The sequence below is a fragment of the Zingiber officinale genome, chromosome 5B (genome assembly GCF_018446385.1).
Source record: "Zingiber officinale cultivar Zhangliang chromosome 5B, Zo_v1.1, whole genome shotgun sequence".
NCBI classification, from domain to species: domain Eukaryota; kingdom Viridiplantae; phylum Streptophyta; class Magnoliopsida; order Zingiberales; family Zingiberaceae; genus Zingiber; species Zingiber officinale.
Genome location: NC_055995.1, coordinates 115,355,901 through 115,377,091, shown reverse-complemented (window position 1 = coordinate 115,377,091; position 21,191 = coordinate 115,355,901). Strand labels below are relative to the sequence as shown.

Below are 21,191 nucleotides of genomic sequence, written 5' to 3'. Positions count from 1 at the left end.
AATCTAAGTTTTTTGTTATTAGTTTTGTACCCAAAATTTTTAAATAATATAGCAACCTTGAGACGAGCTATTGTCCCTTGTTTCATGTTAGAGCTACACATGAACTTGTTTGCCGTTGTTGTCTCATCGACCACCATACAACTTGGGATGGTGATTTCTAGGAAGTTTTGAGCTCGATTCCAATCATAAATAGAGAATTCGGAAGCTATTTGAGAGTGAACATATTTTTATCATAATTATTTTTGTCATTTAATATGCTACCCCCCTAAATTAAAAATCCTAGATCTACCCCTGGTACATAGAATAGTCTTTTCCAATTCCAATGCGATAAAATAAAGTGACATAGTGTCTAGTTTTTTTTTTTTTTTGATAAAGAGATATTTCCATGGATTTGCCTTGGTATTGTTCTCATACTATCGTATTAAATGATCCTGGTTGATTTCTTTCGATCCATATAATGCATATAACCCTAGTTACTGGTTGGGCTAGTTTGACAACTTTATACGATTTAACGGTTTTTGATGCCTCTGACCCCACTCTCTATCCAATGTGAAATAAGGTATGTTCGTTATACCCTTCATGGCTTGTTTAGGAATAACCAATTCATGGGGGATGGTTGGAGTATTTCAGGGGGAATTATTATGAATCTAGGTATTTAGAGTTATGAGGATGTGGTAGGGGCACATATTGTGTTTTCTGGTTTGTGCTTCTTGGTAGCTATCTGACATTGGGTGAATTGGAACCTAGAAATATTCTGCGATGAATGTACGGGCAAACCCTCTTTGGATTTGCCTAAGATCTTTATAATTCATTTATTTCTCTCAGGATTGACTTGCTTTGGTTTTGGCACATTTCATGTAATACGTTTGTATAGTCCTAGAATATGGGTGTCCGACCTTATGGACTAACTGAAAAAGTACAACCTGTAAGTCCTGCATGGGGTGTGGAAGGCTTTGATCCTTTTGTTCTCGGAGGAATTGCATCTCATCATATTGTAGCAGGTACATTGGGCATATTAGCAGGCTTATTCTATCTTAGTGTCCATCTGCATCAACGTCTATACAAAGGATTATGTATGGGCAATATTGAAACTGTACTTTCCAGTAGTATCATTGTTGTTTTTTCTTTTGCAGCTTTCGTTGTTGTTGGAACTATGTGGTATGGTTCAACAACAACTTCAATCAAATTATTTGGTCACACTCATTATCAGTGGGATCAAGGATACTTTCAGCAAGAAATATACTGAAGAGTTAGCACCGAACTAGATGAAAATCTAAGTTGATCGGAAGCTTGGTCTATAATTCTTGAAAAATTAGCTTTTTATGATTACATTGGTAATAATTCGGCAAAAGGGGGATTATTTAGACTAGGGTTAATGGATAACAGGGGTGGAATAGCTGTTGGATGGTTAGGGCACCCTGTCTTTACAGATAAAGAAGGGCGCGAGGTTTTTGTACGTTATATGCCTAGTTTCTTTGAAACATTTTTAGTAGTTTTGATGGATGGAGACGAATTGTGAGAGCCTATGTTCCTTTTAGGAGAGCAGAATCAAAGTATAATGTTGAACAAATAGGTGTAACTGTTGAGTTCTATGGTGGCGAACTCAATGGAGTCAGTTATAGTGATCCTTTAACTGTTAAAAAATATGCTAGACGTGTCCAATTAGGTGAAAATTTTGAATTAGATCGGGCTACTTTGAAATCTGATGTCATTTTTCATAGAAGTCTAAGGGGTTAGTTCACTTTTGGTCATGCTACGCTTGCTTTGCGCTTCTTTTTCAGACACATTTGGTATGATGCTAGAACCTTGTTCAAAGATATTTTTGCTAGTATTGATCCAAATTTGGATGCTCAAGTAGAATTTAGAGCATTCCCAAAAATAAAGGAGATCCAACTAGGGTTGTAAACGAGCCGAGCCGAGCCGAGATTTGGGGTGTTCAAGCTTGTTTGATAAGTTAACCGTGCTAAGCGAGCCAAGCTTAAAATGAACCAAGCCTTTAAAATGATTGTATAGGATTGGTTTGGTTTTTTTTATGAGCTTGAGCTTGTTTGAAGCATGGTTTGAGCTTGGTTCATTTAGCTGTTATCGATCTCTCAATTCAAGCTTGACATGAGCTTGGTTCAAGCTTGGTTCGTTTAGATATTATCGAGCTCTCAATTCAAGTTTGTTTGAAACTTTTAGTTGTTTGATTGGTTATTGAGTTTGATAATTCAAACTTATTTGTTTATTTTATTTTATTTTATTATTTATTTAACATAGTGAAAAGAGTTTTATTAATGAATATGGTTCGTGAACATTGTTCATGAATGTTGTCCATGAACATTATTCACGAACGTTAACGAGCTAAACACATATGTGTTCAATTTTGTTTGTTTAGTTTAATGAGCTATTCAAGCTTATTTGTTTAATTGATTTTGTGTATATTGAACAAATATATATAAACAAGCTCTTACCAAGTCGACCACCAAATTTGTTCACAAATACTTGGTTACATTCATTTACATCCCTAGATCCAACTATGAGGAGACAAGTAGTCTGATACAAGATTGCTCTGGTATCTTTCGCCTCTTTTTTTTATTTGACATAGGGTTAGAGTACTTAAGAAATCTTGACTTGAATCACTATCTTTTCTTTTCCTTTTCTTTATATTTATATTTTATACTATATGGTAAATGATGCCAAATGAATAGGTGTGAAAGCTATAATTGTAAACAACAATCGAATCTATGTAAGCATTGGTTTGTACATTCCTTTTAGTCTCTACTTTAGGGATAATTTTTTCGCTACCTTTTTTTGAGAACCACCTAAGGTTCCGACTAAAAAAGTAGAATAATTTTTCATTATGGAAGATTCATTACTTCAACTAGTCCTTGGAAGACTCATTACTTCAACTAGTCCTCGTGTTCTTCGAATGGATCTCTTAGTTATTGAGAGGGTTGCCTAAAAGCGGTATATAAGGCATTCCCAATAAAACTTACTAGTAAACCAGTTATAAAGATGGTGATTAGGGTTGTTATTTCCATTTTTAGACAATTTCAAGATCACAATACAATGGATCTATAATAAGATCATTTATTTACAACTACAACGAAACGACATACAAAGTCAACAGATCTCAACCAATGATTAAATAAATAGGATTTATGGCTACACAAGCCATTGAGGATGGTTCTATATCTGGGCCAAGACAACTAATATAGGAAATTTATTGAAACCACTGAATTCTGAATATGGTAAAATAGCTCTGGGCTAGGGGACTACACTACTAATTGGGGTCGCTATGACCCTATTTGTAGTATTTCACTAGTAGAATTTTGACTTTTTTCCTTCGCCACTCTTTACTTCAGTGATTGTTAATTACGAAGTAATATATAACAATTAACTTCATTAATAATACTAACGAAGTAAAATATTATTTTTTTACTTCAGAATTTAAAAAACAAGGGCTTCACTATTAATTTTTAATAATATTTTACTTCGGTACATTAATTTTGATAAAGTAAAAATGTTTAAAATATATATATAATTTTTTTTGTGTGAAGTAAAAAAGATGAACCAGATAGGAATTAATTAGAATTTTAATTTCCCATCTCACTTCTAATTTTTACAAGTCTTAAACATTATAACCTCACTAATAAATAACCACTCCAAAAAATCCCAAGACCTAGTAGTCGTGCGTCTCCAGCCTTCTACCGCGCCTCTATTTTTTCATCTTGAGCTTGCGTCTCCATCCTTCGCGTCTCCAACCGTGCCTCCATTTTTTCATCTCCGGCTTGCGTCTCCGTCCTCCGCATCTCCAACCTACGTCTCCAGCCTTGTGTCTTCATCCTCTGGGTCTCCAGCCTTGCGTCTCCGTCCTCTATTTTTGCGTCTCTAGCCATGCGTCTCCAGACTCGCGTCTCGTCCACCATTTTTACATCTTCATTCTTGCATTATAGGGTCAATCTTCTACCACCCTCTCTAGGATCTAGTTTGATATTTGTAGAAATCTGCTTTCTAAGTTCTTACTTTGACTGATTTCTAGTTCATCATCTTCGATTCTCAAGGAATCAGTGATCGTCGAAATTTAGAGGGATTATTTAGGAATTTGATGTTCTTTTTTCGAACCTGTTGATCTTTGTTATTTCAAACCTGCAATCACTAATTTTATTTTTCATGTCGATCTTTGTTATTTCAAACCTGCAATCACTAATTTTATTTTTCCTATTCCGGTCTCAAATCTGTTCCTATTGCTTTATATTTTTCACGTTACTCAAATGATGGAAGGATTGGTGGTATGTGCTGAAACTAGTTTCGCTTACACATCTATTCCAGTAAACGTAGATGATAATGCAGGTTCATTAAAATTCTATAATTTTTTGATTTCATCTTCTTTGAAAGAGTTAGTAATTTGTATAGTAAAGTAACATCATATGCATTCTTATGAATAATACTTTTGATTTGATTGGTAAAAGGGAATTGGATGATCTTTTACCTTTATTTTTTTTTTTGCAAAAATAAACAATATTGTTCTACCATTAGATAAATACATGATTTAAGCAAATCATTGAATTGATTATATTTTATGATCTCCTAAGTGTTGGATTCTATAACTTTATGCAGTCTCACTCTAAAACTTTTGCTTTTTTACTATAATATTGTTTAGGTTTTGATCAAATTTACATTGAAGAAAGGTAAAGTCCTTGAAGTAGTTTGAAGAAGGCCTTCATCTAGCGATATATAATACAAAAATTTATTGTTACAATTTTTTGGGATTTGCTTGTATTGAAATGGATAAATCTTGGATTTGGATAGAAGGTCCAAACAATATGAAGAGGGTGTTGAACAGTTGATTAGCTGTTGTTTACAAAATCCTCAGATTGATCCTAATTGAATTCATTGTCTTTATTGCAAATATATAAATATTAAAAAAGGACCGGTTAAGTCGATTCAAGAGCATCTTTATTTCCATGGTTTTAGTCAAAATTATGTGAATTGGATTTGACATGGTGAGTCTACTGAAAAAGATGGAGTAAATTTGAGTATCAACCAAGAGCCAATTGATAATTATCACAACGACTTTGAAACCGCTAATATGTGTGAGGTAGTATATGATAACTATACAGAAAATCTAGAAGCATTTATGGAATTTTTGGAGGAAGCAGAGAAACCGTTGTACAATGGATGTAAACGTTACACAAAGTTGAGTGTGTTGGTGCAATATCCCTAGGTCAAGGTTAACCTGGTTGACTAAGCTTGAGTTGGCTCAAGTTTGAGTCTTGATGTTTGGGTTTCGATATTTGACAATACATGGAGATTGCAGATGCAATCATCCATTTGGGGAGATTGCTGGTGCAATTCCTCTCTGGTCAGGGTTTGACCAGTTAGATGTGAAGAAGAGTTAAGTAGGTCAAAGCTAACCAGATACTTGACTGAGAAAGTCTTAACTGGAGGTTAGGCAGTTGGAAATCCTGATAAGTGAAGCCAGGTGAAAGGCCTAATGAGTAAGCTAGGCAGTTGGGAAATCTTGGTGAGTGAAGCTAGGTGAAAGTTCTGGTGAGTGAATCCAGGCAGGTGAAAGTCCCGGTGAGTGAAGCCGGGCAGTGGAAAAATCTTGGTGAGTGAAGCCAGGTGAAAACCCTAGTGAGTGAAGCTAGGTGAAAATCCTGATAAGTGAAGCCAGCCACGTGGAAATTCAGGTGGGTTAAGGTTGACCAGACACCAGGTGTTTGGAAGTCCAAGTAGGTTAAAGGGTTGACTGGATACTTAGCATGAGGAAATCCAGATGGGTCAAGGGTGACCGGACATCTGGTGGAAGTCCAAGTGGATCATGAAGGATCAGACACTTGGCATGAAACGATAAGTCCAAAGTGGGTCAAGGTTGACCAGACATTTGGCATGACGAGAAAAGTCCAAGTGGGTCAAAGGGATTGACCGGACACTTGGTGAAGAAGTCCTAGCAGGTCAAGGTTGACCGGATGCCAGGCATAATATTCCAATAGGTCACGGTTGACCGGATGTTGGAATTGGAGACCTTGGACTTGGTTTGAGGCAAGTCAAAGGTGGATCAATCAATCAACTAATCGATTGAATCGTAGTCAAATCGATCAATTGATCGATTGGATGTGCGCCGCGAAGAGGAATGACCCAATCGATCGGTCAATCGATTGGGAGCTTATATTGCATGCACAGAAGCATTCCCAATCTATCAGCCGACCGATTGGGCACCTCCAATCGATCGACCGATCAATTGGGGAACTGGAAATCACACGATAGAGGCTGAATCGATCGGTCGATCGATTCAGGCGATTTCCAAAGAGCACAGAGGCACTCTGAATTGATCGACCGATCGATTCAAAGCCTCCCCAGTTGATTGAGAGCCATTCAATCGATTGGGATCTGATCGTTGTGTAGGTTATAGCCGTTGGCGAGCGCTTTCCTCCTCAGTTCTTCGACTCCATTCTCAGCGATTACTCTCGGCTGTTGACGCCAGTTCTTGGAGCAAAGTGTTGCTGCACTGCCAAGGTCAAGAGACATTCTACAACAAGAAGAAGTTAGGGTTTCTTGGTGTAAATCCTGTAAGATTTTACTTGTATTTGCTTCGCTTTCTTTCTTCTTGTATTGAGAGTGTTGTAAGGCTTCTCCGCCTTCGGTAGTTACTGTAAAGGAGTATTTTCTTAGTGGAGAGTGCTCATGTGTGTGGATCATTGGATTAGTCACCTCTTCTTGAGGTGGATACCAAGTAAATCCTCATGTTAGCATTGGAGCTTGCTTTTGAAGGGCGCTAGAATTTCGTTCTGTTTAAATTTCCCTGTACAAAAAAAATTATACAAGAACAGAACTTTTTCTAGCAACTCGCATGTTCGATCAATCATGTGTTTGATCAATCAAGCAAGTTTTTGAATGATCAAAGCACCCCTTGATCGAAGTACAAGATCGCTGGCCTCTTGTGTTGGTATTCCAAAAAAAATGATACAAAGAAAACTAATTAATTACGTAGCGGAATTAAAGAACTAGTTGTACCTTTCTTCGTAGCTAAAGATCTCTTGATCTTCAACTATATTCCTCTCCTCTTCTTGGACGTCGTGTGGGCGACAATCTACCAAGACTACACCACCCTCCTTCTATTCTTAGTTTCCAAACTGCCAGCTACAAAAGGAGGCTCTAGGATGGGGCACATTCTAATCTTTTTTCTTCTTCTTTCATCTTCTTCCTCTTCTTCTTGCCGCTAGCCAACAATGGATTGCTAGGAAGGGGCGCCGACCTTAGCTAGTGTTAGGATGTATACTAAAAGCCTAGCTTTTTGTATGATCATTTATTTTAAAATGAGAATCACATTGGTCAAATGTCTGTATTTAGTTAAATACAGTTGTTCATTTAATTTATATTGTAGATAACATGGTGTATGGTGTCACACAGAAGATAATGTTATCAGTTTTTTATAAATTATAAATAGTAGCTCACAACCAAGATGGATTGGGACAAACCATTGGAACGGTTGTAGTGTAATTTGGTATTAGTTTGTCTTGACTATAAAATTACACTAGTACACTATGTATGTATTGAGTAGGACTATTTGAGGTTGTTTTTTTTATACTGACTGCGTAAAAGAACAAAACATCTGTTATTATGGATGTGTGTACTCTTAATCCTGATATAATAACAAACACATATACTTAGTATTTATTTCTTTAATTTATCAAAGGGTGAGATTTATTCAGTTAAATCAATAGGCCCGATAAGTTGGGAAATAATATTATTTATATGGTATGTTGTTGATTATAAAAGGAAACTGTGTTCTAGTAATCTAGGTTGATAATGACTCCTTGAGAAGCTCATAAGGATTATCATGTAAACTCTGCAAGTGGACTTAGTCCTACATGATAATAAGGTTGAGTGGTACTACTCTTGGAGCTAGATGTTAATTGAGTTGTCAGTAACTCATTTAATTAACGGGCATACGATATCTTAAACACAGGGAGACTAACACACTCATGATAAGAAGAAGACTATAATGTAATATGGGATTGGTGTGGTAGTTCAATAATAACTCTTTAATGGTATGAGTTATTATTGATGAACTTAAGTTGGGTGTTCGGGTCGAACATAGAAAGCTCAAGTCCATCAGGAGGCCAAAACCAATTCCTCCTCTTGGTCCCTGTTGTAGCCTCTATAAAGCCTCACATTCACCCATTTTAGTTTTGCTTCCTACCTAAGAAAGGGGCCGGCCACATCCTTGCTTGGTGCCCAAGCAAGGGGTCGACCAAGCCTTGCTTCCTATCCAAGAAAGGGGCCAACCAAACCAAAAGAAAAAGAAAAGAAAAAAAAGGGGGAGATTTTTTCTCAACAGAATTAGAGTTTTTTCTAAAAAGAATTACGTTGATTCTTTCTTAGAAATTTTCTAAAAAGAATTACATTAATTCTTTCCTAAGAAATTTTTCTAAAAAGAATTATATTAATTCTTTCCTAGAGATTTTTCTAAAAAGAATTATGTTGATTCTTTCTTAGAAATTTTCTAAAAAGAATTATACTAATTCTTTCTTAAGAAATTTTTCTAAAAAGAATTATGTTAATTCTTTTCTAGAGATTTTTTCTAAACAAAAATCTATTACTTTTTTTCCTTTTTTATCTGGGGTAAAGGGTTATAAAAGGAGAGGAGTTGTGCCACAAAAGTCAATCAATTAAGAATTAATAAGTTTTTCTCCACAACCAAAAACCCTCTCCTTTCCTTTAAGGCTGACACCCCATTCTTTCTTTTCTTTCCTATAGGGTCGGCGCCCCACTTCTTTTCTTCTTCCCTTTTCTTCCCTCTAGGGCCGACACCCTATCTTCTCTTGGTGGTCGGAGCTTGGAGGAAAAGAAAACGAAGAGACGAAGCACCTTGGTGGCTGACGGTTTGGAGGAGAAGAAGAAGGAGGAGGCGTTCCTTTTTTTGCATCCTTTTGTGGTAGGTGGCTTGGAAACAAAAAGGGTTTAGGTGCTTTTGTCTTGGTAAATTGTCGCCCACACGACGTCTAAGAAGAGGAGAGGAATATGGCAGAAGATCAAGAGGTCTTTGCCTATGAAGAAAGGTACAACTAGTTATTTATTCCGCAGTACAACTAGTTTTGTTTTCTTTGTATGGATCCTGAAATACCAACACAAGAGGCTAGCGATTTTGTGTTTTTATTTTTGTGCTTCAATTTTGTGTTTTGATCTTGTGCTTTGATTGAGGTCTCTATAATTAAACCTAAGATTACTGTGAGAAGTTTAAATATTCAATTTCTTTGAGAGGCTTTGTCTAGGAAGTGGTGGATTATCCCATAACCAAGAAGGCCTAGTGCCTCTCCAACGACCTGGAAGTCGATCCTTGAAATAGATATTTAATCAACTTCTGTAATATGGCTTAACTTCTGAAGAACACAAGGGTTGAACTTGGAGTAAAAATGTTAAGTTTCATTTCCAATCCAAGTTTAACTTTGAAGAACGAACTTGGAGTAAAAATGTTAAGTTTTGTTTCTAATCCAAGTTTAACTTCTGAAGAGCACATGGGTTGCTAGGAAAAGTTCTGTGCTTGTATAAATTTTTTTATAAGGGAAACAGAACGGTATTCCATGTAGCACCCAACAATTGGTTTCAGAGCTAGTTTTCTGCCTCTGTGTGTTTGGTTTTTGGTTAAATTATGCACTGCTCATACATAAGTTTAGGCCGAACAATAGTAGGATGTGCTAGATAGATTAACTCTGTGGTTGCAGGCATCCTAGATCCAACTATTATGACTTTTGTGTGCTTGTGTGTGATTGGAACCCTTGGGCATGTCGAGGTTGTTGTGTGTGCATGATTGTAATAATTAAATATGGCCGGTTGTCGTATTATTATTATTGTTGTTTTACATTCTATTCGATCTAGATTACATGTACACTCCCTTGTGGAATATAGGATCGATAAATACAAAATTTTATTTTTGTCACGGATCGTATCCTTGTAAGTCGTGTGCTATTTGAGGACCAGAGGCACTGTGGAAAAGGAAGTAAGATAGACGTGACGACATGACCCATTGATGGCATACGCAACGGCTTGATCCATTGGTGGCATATTGGAGGACAGTGTTGGATGAAGCCATAATAGATGGAAATTTTAATTTTCATATTTATTGCCTTTTTATGTTGTTTTATGTAATGTGATGTGTGTTGTAATGTGTGTGCATGTTAAAATTCCTCGATTTTAAATAACTAAGAGAGAGAGGAATTATTTATTTAAATTCTACGCTCTCCATTATTGGTTTATAAGTGAAGCATTCAAACTTGCGCGTTGGCTTTAAGTGCCTTCCTCCACATCAGATGAATTTGTTTGCAGATCACTAGATCAAACTTCCTCTATGGATGATTATAGGAAATTATTTAGTTTTGTGTGATCTCCATCTGAAGGGACACAATCCTAATTAATGGACTAAGTATCAAGTAATGATATACACTTAGGCGCATTTAATAGTATCCTCCCCATTGGAGTCACTGCTATTATTTTGTGTGACCAAAGACAAACCAACTATTAATTTTATTTGTCATAAAGTTAGGTTGAAAAGATAATAAAATTAATTGGTAAAACCTCCTCTTACAAATGTTTGAATTAGTATACGTCCACACTATCGTGACATACTAAATTCACGGTGTTTTGAGGTGTTGGTGAATTTAAATTATATTGTTTGAGAGATCAATATTATTTTAAATTTTAAAGTTTTGACCAAATATCTTATTTTGTGAGTCTCAGGATTTCAAAATGGCTCTCAATTCTCTCGCTGTTATTTTAAAAGAAAACAAACATACTGGTCCCAATTATATTGATTGGAAACAAAACTTGAAATGTCCTCACAAAAATGAGAACAATGAAGGTGTATCTTATTCATTAGTTGTTGAAACATATTTAGTGATATTATCTATCGATACCTGATGTGTAGATACGGGAGCTACAGATCATATCTGTAATTCATTGCAGGGGTTCAGGAAACCCGACGACTACATGAAGGAGAAATCACCATCTACATGGGCAATGCTACGAGAGTGGCGTCTGTTGCAGTGGGAGATATTTTATTATCTTTCGATAGGAATAAAACTTTGATTTTGAGAAATTGTCTTTACGTACCATCTTTTAGAAAGAACTTGATTTCAGTTTCAAAATTATTTATGGATGGATATTCTATTTCTTTTGATGGCAAAGAAGTTATCAAGAAAAATAGGGTGGTTATCTATTTTGGTACGTTGGTTGATAATTTGTACACTCTAAATCCAATAACTCCCACGACATAACAAATGGAAATTAATAACACATCTTCTAATTCTATTAAAAGAAAACAACCTTCGGAAAAGAACCAAACATATCTTTGGCATCTAAGGCTTGGTCATATTAATTTGAGTATGATTCAACGGCTAATAGCCAATGGACCTTTGGGTTCATTGGTGGTGGAAAACTTTCCAAATTGTGAGTCTTGCTTGGAAGGAAAAATGACCAAGAGACCTTTTAAGGCCAAGGGGTATAGAGCCAAAGAAGTGTTGGAAATGGTTCATTCTGATTTATACGGACTTATGACTATCCAGGCGAGAGGTGATTTCGAATATTTTGTCTCTTTTATAGATGACTATTCGAGATATGAGTACATTTACTTGATGCATCGCAAGTCTAAGTGCTTTGATAAGTTCAAAGAGTACAAGGCTGATGTGGAGAAACGTCATGGTAAAAGTATCAAGATACTACGGTCTGATCGTGGTGGCGAGTACCTCTTAGGAGAGTTTATAAGTTACTTATCAGAGGCCGGGATTCAATTCCAACTGTTTGTACTTGGTACACCCTAATAGAATGGTGTAGTAGAATGAAGGAATATGACTCTTATGGAAATGGTTAGATCAATGTTGAGTTATTCGGAATTACCAAATTTATTTTGGGGATATGCTCTGGAAATGGCAGTGTACATTCTGAACTTGGTACCTTCTAAGTCAGTAGCCTGTACTCCCACAGAATTGTAGAATGGGCATAAGCCTAGTCTGAAACATATTCGGATTTGGGATAGTTTAGCACATGTGCTGAAGGGAGACGCTGATAAGTTGGAATCACGTACAGAAGTTCACTTGTTTGTGGGTTATCCTAAAGGAATGAAAGGTGGTTTATTTTATAGTCTCAAAGATCAGAAGGTCATTGTTAGCACCAATGCCCGATTTGTTTGAGTGTATACTAAAAGCCTAACTTTTGTAAACATTTATTTTTGAAATAAAAGAATCACATTGGTCAAATGTCTACATTTTATTTGTTAAGTGCAGTTGTTCAATTAATTTATATTGTAGATAACATGGTGTGTGGTGTCACACACAGAAGATCATGTTATCAGTTCTTTATAAATTATAAACAGTTGCTCATGACTAAGATGGAAAGGAACAAACCATTGGAATAGTCGTAGTGTAATTAGGTATTAGTTTATCTTGACTAATAAATTACACTAGTACACTCTAAGTGTATTGAGTAGGACCATTTTAGGTAAGTTCTTTTTATACTGACTTAATAAAAGAACTAGACCTTAGTTATTATGGAAGTGTGTGCTCTTAATCCTAATATAATAACAAGCACATATATTTATTATTTATTTCTTTAACTTATCAAAGGGTGAGATTTAGCTCGATAAATCAATAGTCCCGATAAGTTGGGAAATGATATTACTTATAGTGTGTGTTGTTGATTATAGAAGGAAACTGTGTCCTAGTTATCTAGGTTGAGAATGTCCCCAAGAGGAGCTCATAAGGATTGTCATGTTAAACCCTGCAGGTGGATTTAGTCCGACATGACAATGAGGTTGAGTGGTACTATTCTTGGAGGTAGATATTAATTAAGTGAGTTGTCAGTAACTTACTTAATTAGTGGACATTTGTTATTTTAAACACAGGGAGACTAACACACTCATAATAAGAAGGAGCCTATAATGTAATTTGGGATTGGTGCGGTAGTGCAATAATAATTCTCTAGCGGAATGAGTTATTATTGATGAACTTGAGTTATGTGTTCAGGGCGAACACGGGATACTCAAGCTCATCGGAAGGCCAAAATTAATTTTTCCTCTAGGTCCCTGTCGTAGCCTCATTAAAGCCTCAAGCCCATCCAAATAAAAGCCCTTCTCGATGTCCAAGAGGGGGTCGACCCATGGCTTGGTGACCAAGCCAAAGGGGCCGGCCAATCTCCTTCACAAAGTGGCTCGCCCTTTGCTTGGTGTCCAAGCAAAGAGGGGCTGGCCATGATATGTCAAATTAGGAGAGGTGTTTTGAATTTATAAAATCTTCTCTTTGTAGAAAACTACAAGTTTTAAAAGAGAGTTTTTAAAATATAAAACTTTCCTTATTTGAATTAGGCCACATGGTTTAAAAGAAAATTTAAAAGTTTTAAAACTTTCCTTTTTTAACCATCCTCATGGTTTTTAGGAAAAAGGAAGAGAAGTTTTAAAATTAAAATTTTCTAACCATGTTAAAAAAGGAAATTTTAGAAGAGAAGTTTTAAATTTTAAAACTTTGTTTTAATTTTTTAAAACTTTCCTTTTTTAACATCCACAATAGGTAAGAGAGCTTGTAAAATTTTATAAGAGAATTTCTTCTCTTATAAAATTTTATAAAAATGATTTCCTTCCTTTTTAAGGGGCCGGCCACCTTGCTTGGTGCCCAAGCAAGGGGGCGGCCAAATTAAATCATCATCCAATCCATGATTGATGATTGATTCAATCAAGAGGAAAGAAAAGGAAAAATAAAAGGGGAAAAGGAAAAACAAGAGGAAGATTTTAATTTTTGTAAAAAGTCTTTCCTTATTTGCCTTGGGCAAGTAATATAAAAGAAGGGAAGAGGAGCCCTCAATTATTATCAATTCTTATTCTCTTGTTGGTGATCTCCATAGTGGCTGACCCTCTCCCTATTCCTTTTCCCCTTGCTCTCTTTGGTTCCTTTGTGGTGGCGGTGGCCGAAATCTAGAGAAGTAGGAAAAGCTCTTTGGGTGGTGTTCATCTTGGAGGATCATCGCCCACACGACGTTCAAGAGGAGGCGAGGAATACGGCAGAAGATCTCGAGGTTATTAGCATACAAAGAAAAGGTATAACTAGTAATTTTCTTCCGCATCATGTTAGTTATTTTTCTTTGTAAGAATTCCAAACACAAGAGGCATTAGATTCTAGTTTTTCGGATTTGTTTCAAAGTTGTGTTTTTTTTGTTTTTTGAATTTGTGATTCGATTATTCTTGTTGGTTAAACCTAGAGTTATATAAGTAAATTAAATATTATCTTTCCTTAAAAGAGTTTGTCTAGGAAGTGGTGGTTGCTCCCATATCCAAGAAGGCCTAGTGTCTCGCCATGTTTAACCTGGAAGCTAATTTTGGAAATTAATATTTAATTGAATTTATAACATAGGTGGATTTGAATCAATAGTGTTAAGTTCCGCTTGCTATCCAAGTCTAAACCATTAAAAACAGATAAGTTAAAATTGGAATCAATAATGTTAAGTTTCGTTTGCGATTCCTAATTTAACTTCTAAAGAACACAATATGTTATTAGGAAAAGGTTCGACACTTGTACAAAATTTTTATACAGTGGAACCAGTACGATCTTCCTAGGACTAACCAGCACGATTTTTAGAAGAGGACTATGTAATGAAACACAAGCCCATGAGTAAAATTATTCTTGAGGAAATAAGAGAAGACACGTCTACTTTAGTACCAACGGTACAAGATGAGATACCACAAAAAACTGCAACACGTGTCACAAATGATGCACAATTACAAGTAGTGCCTTGTCGTAGTGGGAGGGTAGTTAGGCAACCTGATAGATTCATGTTTTTGGGAGAATCTTCGGACTTGATCCCTGGTGATCATGAACCTGATCCCTGGACATATGATGAAGCACTCTAAGATAAAGATGCAGCATCTTGGCAAAATGCAATGAACTCTGAAATAGAATCTATGTACTCTAATTAGGTCTAGGAGCTTGTAAAACCACCAAATGGTGTAAAAGCCATTGGATATAAATGAGTCTACAAAAGAAAAAGAGGGATAGATGGGAAGGTGGAAACCTTCAAAGCAAAGCTTGTTACAAAAGGGTATACTCAGAAAGAGGGAATCGATTATGAGGAAACCTTTTCGCCGGTAGCCATGCTCAAGTCTATCCGGATTCTTTTATCTATTGCTGCTCATATGGATTATGATGTTTGGCAAATGGATGTCAAGACATATTTCTTTAACGGAAGTCTTGAAGAAAACATCTATATGAATTAACCAGAGGGATTCATTGCAAAGGGCAAAGATCATCTTGTATGCAAGCTCAATCGGTCCATTTATGGATTGAAGCAAGCTTCGAGATCTTGGAACATCAGGTTTGATGAAGTGATCCAGTCTTCTGGATTCATTTAGTGTCTGAATGAGTCTTGTGTATACAAGAAAAGTGACGAAAATGTGGTGGTATTTCTTTTACTATATGTAGATGACATTTTACTCAGTGGCAACAATGTCAAAGTGTTGTCAGACGTAAGGGTATGGTTGTCCAAGAAGTTTGATATGAAGGACTTGGGAGAATGTGGACATATTCTTAGGATCAAAGTAATAAGGGATCGCAAGAAAAGAATGTTGTGCTTATCCCAAGCTTCATACATCGATACTATCCTACCTCGTTTTAGCATGCAAAACTCCAAGAAAGGTTTTCTACCTTTTCGACATGGAGTACCTTTATCTAAAGAGATGTGCCTTAAGACATCAAAGGAGATAGAGGACATGAAGGCAGTTCCTTATGCTTCGGCTGTAGGAAGCCTAATGTATGCGATGCTATGTACGAGACCGGATATCTGTTTTGCCATGAGCATGGTTAGCAGATATCAAAGTAATCCAGGACAGAGACATTGGACTGCCGTAAAACATATATTAAAGTACTTGAGAAGGACTAGAGATTATATGCTGGTTTACCAGGCAGATGATTTGCTCCCTGTAGGTTACACGGATTTAGATTTCCAATCAGATAGGGGCAGTAGTAAGTCAACCTCAGGGTATGTGTTTACTTTGGGAAGTGGAACCATAACATGGAGGAGTGTTAAGAAGAAATGCGTTTCAGACTCCACCATGGAAGGTGAGTATGTGGCAACCTCTGAGGTAGCCAAAGAAGCAGTATGGCTCAGAAACTTCTTGATGGACTTAGATGTGATTCCTGGTTTGCCCAAAATTATCACAATTTATTGTAATAATAGTGGTGCAGTAGCAAACTCAAAGGAACCACGAGTCCATAAGGCAAGTAAACACATTGAGCGCAAGTACCACCTGATACGAGATATCGTAAAGTGAGGAGAAGTTGTTGTCGCCAAGATCGCATCAACAAATAACCTGGCAGATCCTTTCACTAAGACCTTTCCGGCGAGAGCTTTTGATGGCCATGTTGAGGGGATGAGAATCAAATGTATGACAACATATATGGCAGCATAGTCTTTTAGTATAAGTGGGAGATTATTAGGATGTATACTAAAAGCCTAACTTTTTGTATGAACATTTATTTTGAAATGAGAATCACATTGGTCAAATGTCTACATTTAGTTAAATGCAGTTGTCCATTTAATTTATATTGTAGATAACATGGTGTGTGGTGTCACACAGAAAACAATGTTACTAGTTCCTTATAAATTATAAATAGTAGCTCACAACCAAGATGGATTGGGACAAACCATTGGAATGGTTGTAGTGTAATTTGGTATTAGTTTATCTTGACTATAAAATTACACTAGTACACTATGCGTGTATTGAGTAGGGTCATTTGAGGTTGTTTCTTTTTATACTGACTGCATAAAAGAATAAAACCTCTGTTATTATGGATGTGCGTACTCTTAATCCTGATATAATAACAAACACATATACTTAGTATTTATTTTTTTAATTTATCAAAGGGTGAGATTCATTCAGTTAAATCAATAGGCCCGATAAGTTGAGAAATAATATTATTTATATAGTGTATTGTTGATTATAAAAGGAAACTGTGTCCTAGTAATCTAGGTTGATGATGTCCCCTTGAGGAGCTCATAAGGATTATCATGTAAACCTTGCAGGTGGACTTAGTCCAATATGATAATAACGTTGAGTGGTACCATTCTTGGAGCTAGATATTAATTAAGTGAGTTATCAGTAACTCATTTAATTAACGGGCATACGATATCTTAAACACAGGGAGACTAACACACTCATGATAAGAAGCAACTCATAATATAATATGGGATTGGTGCGAAAGTTCAATAATAACTCTTTAGTGGTATGAGTTATTATTGATGAACTTGAATTGGGTGTTCGGGTCGAACACAGGAAACTCAAGTCTGTCAAGAGGTCAAAACCAATTCCTCCTCTCGGTCCCTGTTGTAGCTTTTATAAAGTCTCGCATTCACCCGTTTTGGTTTTGCTTCCTATCCAAGATAGGGGCTGGCTACATCCTTGCTTGGTGCCCAAGCAAGGGACTGGCCAAGCCTTACAACCTACCCAAGAAAGGGGACGTCCAAGCCTTGCTTGGTGCCCAAGCAAGGGGCCGACCAAACCAAAAGAAAAAGAAAATAAAAAGAAAAGAAAAAAAAGGGGGAGATTTTTTTCTCAACAGAATTAGAGATTTTTCTAAAAAGAATTACGTTGATTTTTTCTTAGAAATTTTCTAAAAGAATTACATTAATTCTTTCCTGAGAAATTTTTCTAAAAAGAATTATGTTAATTCTTTCCTAGAGATTTTTCTAAAAAGAATTATGTTGATTCTTTCTTAGAAATTTACTAAAAGGAATTATACTAATTCTTTCTTAAGAAATTTTTCTAAAAATAATTATGTTAATTCTTTTCTAGAGATTTTTTCTAAATAAAAATCTATTACTTTTTCTCCTTTTTTATCTGGGGCAAAGGGTTATAAAAGGAGAAGAGTTGTGTCAAAAAATTAATCAATTAAGAATTGATAAACTTAATTGATTAATTTTTCTCCATAACCAAAAACCCTCTCCTTTCTCTTAAGGCCGATGCCCCATTCTTTCTTTTCTTTCCTCTAGGGTCGGCGCCCCACTTCTTTTCTTCTTACCTTTTCTTCCCTCTAGGGCCGGAGCCCCATCTCCTCTTGGTGGCCGGAGCTTGGAGGAAAAGAAAATGAAAAGACAAAGCACCTTGGTGGTCGGCGGTTTGGAGGAGAAGAAGAAGGAGGTGTTCCTTTCTTTGTATCTTTTTGTGGTAGGCGGCTTGGAAACAAAAAGGGTTCGGGTGTTTTTGTCTTGGTAGATCGTCGCTCACACGACGCCCAAGAAAAGAAGAGTAATATGACAGAAGATCAAGAGGTCTTTGTCTACGAAAAAAGGTACAACTAGTTATTTATTCCGCAGCACAACTAGTTTTGTTTTCTTTGTATGGATCCTGAAATACCAACACAAGAGGCTAGCGATTTTGTATTTTTAATTTTGTGTTCTGATTCTGTCTTTCGATCTTGTGCTTTAATTGAGGTCTCTGTAGTTAAACCTAAGATTTTTGTGAGAAGTTTAAATATTCAATTTCTTTGAGAGACTTTGTCTAGGAAGTGGTGGATGATACCATAACAAAGAAGGCCTAGTGCCTCGCCAACGACCTGGAAGCCAATCCTTGAAATAGATATTTAATCAACTTCTGTAATATGGTTTAACTTCTGAAGAACACAAGGGTTGAACTTGGAGTAAAAATGTTAAGTTTAATTTCCAATCCAAGTTTAACTTTGAAGAACGAACTTGGAATAAAAATGTTTAGTTTCATTTCCAATCCAAGTTTAACTTCTGAAGAGCACATGGGTTGCTAGGAAAAGTTCTGTGTTTGTATAAATTTTTTTTACAGGGGAAACGGAACGGTATTTCAAGTAGCACCCAACAATTAGTATCAGAGCTAGTTTTCTACCTCTGTATGTTTGGTTTTCGGTTAAATTATGCACTGCTCATACATAAGTTTAGGCCGGATAATAGTAGGATGTGTTAGAGAGATTAACTCTGTGGTTGCAGGCATCCTAGATCCAACTATTATGGCTTTTGTATGCTTGTGTGTGATTGGAACCCTTGGGTATGTCGAGGTTGTTGTGTGTGCATGATTGTAATAATTAAATATGGTCGGTTGCCGTATTATTATTATTGTTGTTTTACATTCTATTCGATCTAGATTACATGTACATTCCCTTATGGAATATAGGATCGATAAATGTAAAATTTTATTTTTGTCGCGGATCGTATCCTTGCAAGGCATGGTGCTATTTGAGGACCAGAGGCATAGTGGAAAAGGAAGTAAGATAGACGTGACGACATGACCCATTAGTGGCATACGCAACGACTTGATCCATTGGTGGTATATTGGAGGACAGCGTTGGATGAGGCCATAATAGTTGAACATTTTAATTTTCATATTTATTGCTTTTATATGCTGTGTTTATGTGCTGTGATGTGTGTTGTGATGTGTGTGCATGTTAAAATTTCTCGATTTTAAATAACTAAGTGGGAGAGGAATTATTTGTTTAAATTCCACCGCCTCCATTACTGATTTGTAAGTGATGCATTCAAACTTGCGCGTTGGCTTTAAGTTCCTTCTTCCACATCGGATGAGTTTGTTTGCAGATCACACTACAAGAAAACAGGTTTTAGAAACAGATTTTTAAAACGGAAATAAGATCCGTTTTAAATTTTAGTAAATTATTAATGGATTTGCTATGGAATTATTAATCTGTTTCATTTTTTAATAAAAATAATATAGAAAAAAAATTTAAAACAAAATTTAAAATAAATTAGTAACAAAATTTATAAATAATTTTTTATAAATAAAAATAAATACGGTATAACAACGAAATTTGATACAAAATTTTATTTGTTTATAAATCTATTTAAAAATATTTTAAATAGAAAAAAATCCATTTATAAATTCTATAATTTGAAAAAAATATATTAAGTAATTAGAAAAATACTTTATTTTAATTCATTAAAAACCCTAACCCTTTACGATTTCTCCCAAATTCCACCCGACGCGTCTCTGTTCCCAAATCACGCACGCGATGCGATCTTCTTCTCCAGTCCCAAATCGCGCATGAGATCTTCTTCTCCAAACCCAAATCGCGCAGGACTCCAAGGTAGGCACGACTCCAAGTTAAGGCGCACGCGATCTTCTTCTCCTGTCCCAAATCGCGCACGACTCGAAGGTAGGCGTGTTGGTTGCTATTCGAAATACCACTCTAGTTCCCCTGTACAAAAATTTTGTACAAGAATTGAACTTTTCCTAGCTACCCATGTGCTCTACTGAAGTTCAATTTAGATTGCAAATGATGCTTAACATTATTAATCCAAATTGTCCTTCAGAAGTTAAACTTGGATTGGAAACGATACTTAACATTTTTACTCCAAGTTTAACCGATGTGATCTTCCTAAGTTAAACTATATTACAGAAGTTAATCAAATATCTATTTCAAAGATTAGCTTCCAGGTTAAACATAGCGAGACACTATGCCTTCTTGGATATAGGATCATCCACCACTTCCTAGACAAAGCCTTTTAAAGAAATCGGATATTTAACTTCTTACAGTAAATTAGGTTTAACTACAGAGACCTCAATAGAAGCACAATATCGAAACATAAAATCGAAACACAAAATCGATAACAAAAATGACAACATAAAATCAATAGCCTCTTGTGTTTGGTTTTTCAAGATCTATACAAAGAACATGAACTAGTTATAATGCGGAAACAAATAACTAGTTATACCTTTCCTTGTAGCTTATAGACCTCTTGATCTTCTGTTGTATTCCTTTCATTCTCTTGGACATTGTGTGAGCGACGATCTACTAAGATGAAATCCACCCAAGCTCCTTCTTTTCCTCCAAGACTCTTGAGCCACCAAAGGACGTCAAAATAGGAAACTTTCTTCCTTTCTTCTCCTTCTAGTAACCGGCCACCTATGTAGAGTCTTCTCCTTTTTCCTTCAAGTTTCGGCCACCAAGGAATATGGATGCCGACCTTAGAAAGAAGAAAAGAAAAGAAGAAGGAAGGTGTGCCGTCGGCCTAAGGAAGAGAGAGGGAGGAAGGGGCCGACCACACCAAGGAAAAGAGAGGAGAGAATAGGTTGTGTTATCTCATGAAGCAACCTCTCATTCTCTTTTATAATCCTTGGTCATGGCAAAGAAGGAAAGTTTTAAACATAATTAAAACTTCCTTATTTGTAGCCTCCCTTTAAAAAAGGAAAT

At 36.0% G+C, this 21,191-nt stretch overlaps 1 pseudogene; it reads left to right on the top strand.

Moving 5' to 3' along the window:
• The first annotated feature begins 385 nt into the window (after positions 1–385).
• Positions 386–2,705, top strand: LOC121985441 (annotated as a pseudogene).
• The last annotated feature ends 18,486 nt before the right edge of the window (positions 2,706–21,191 follow it).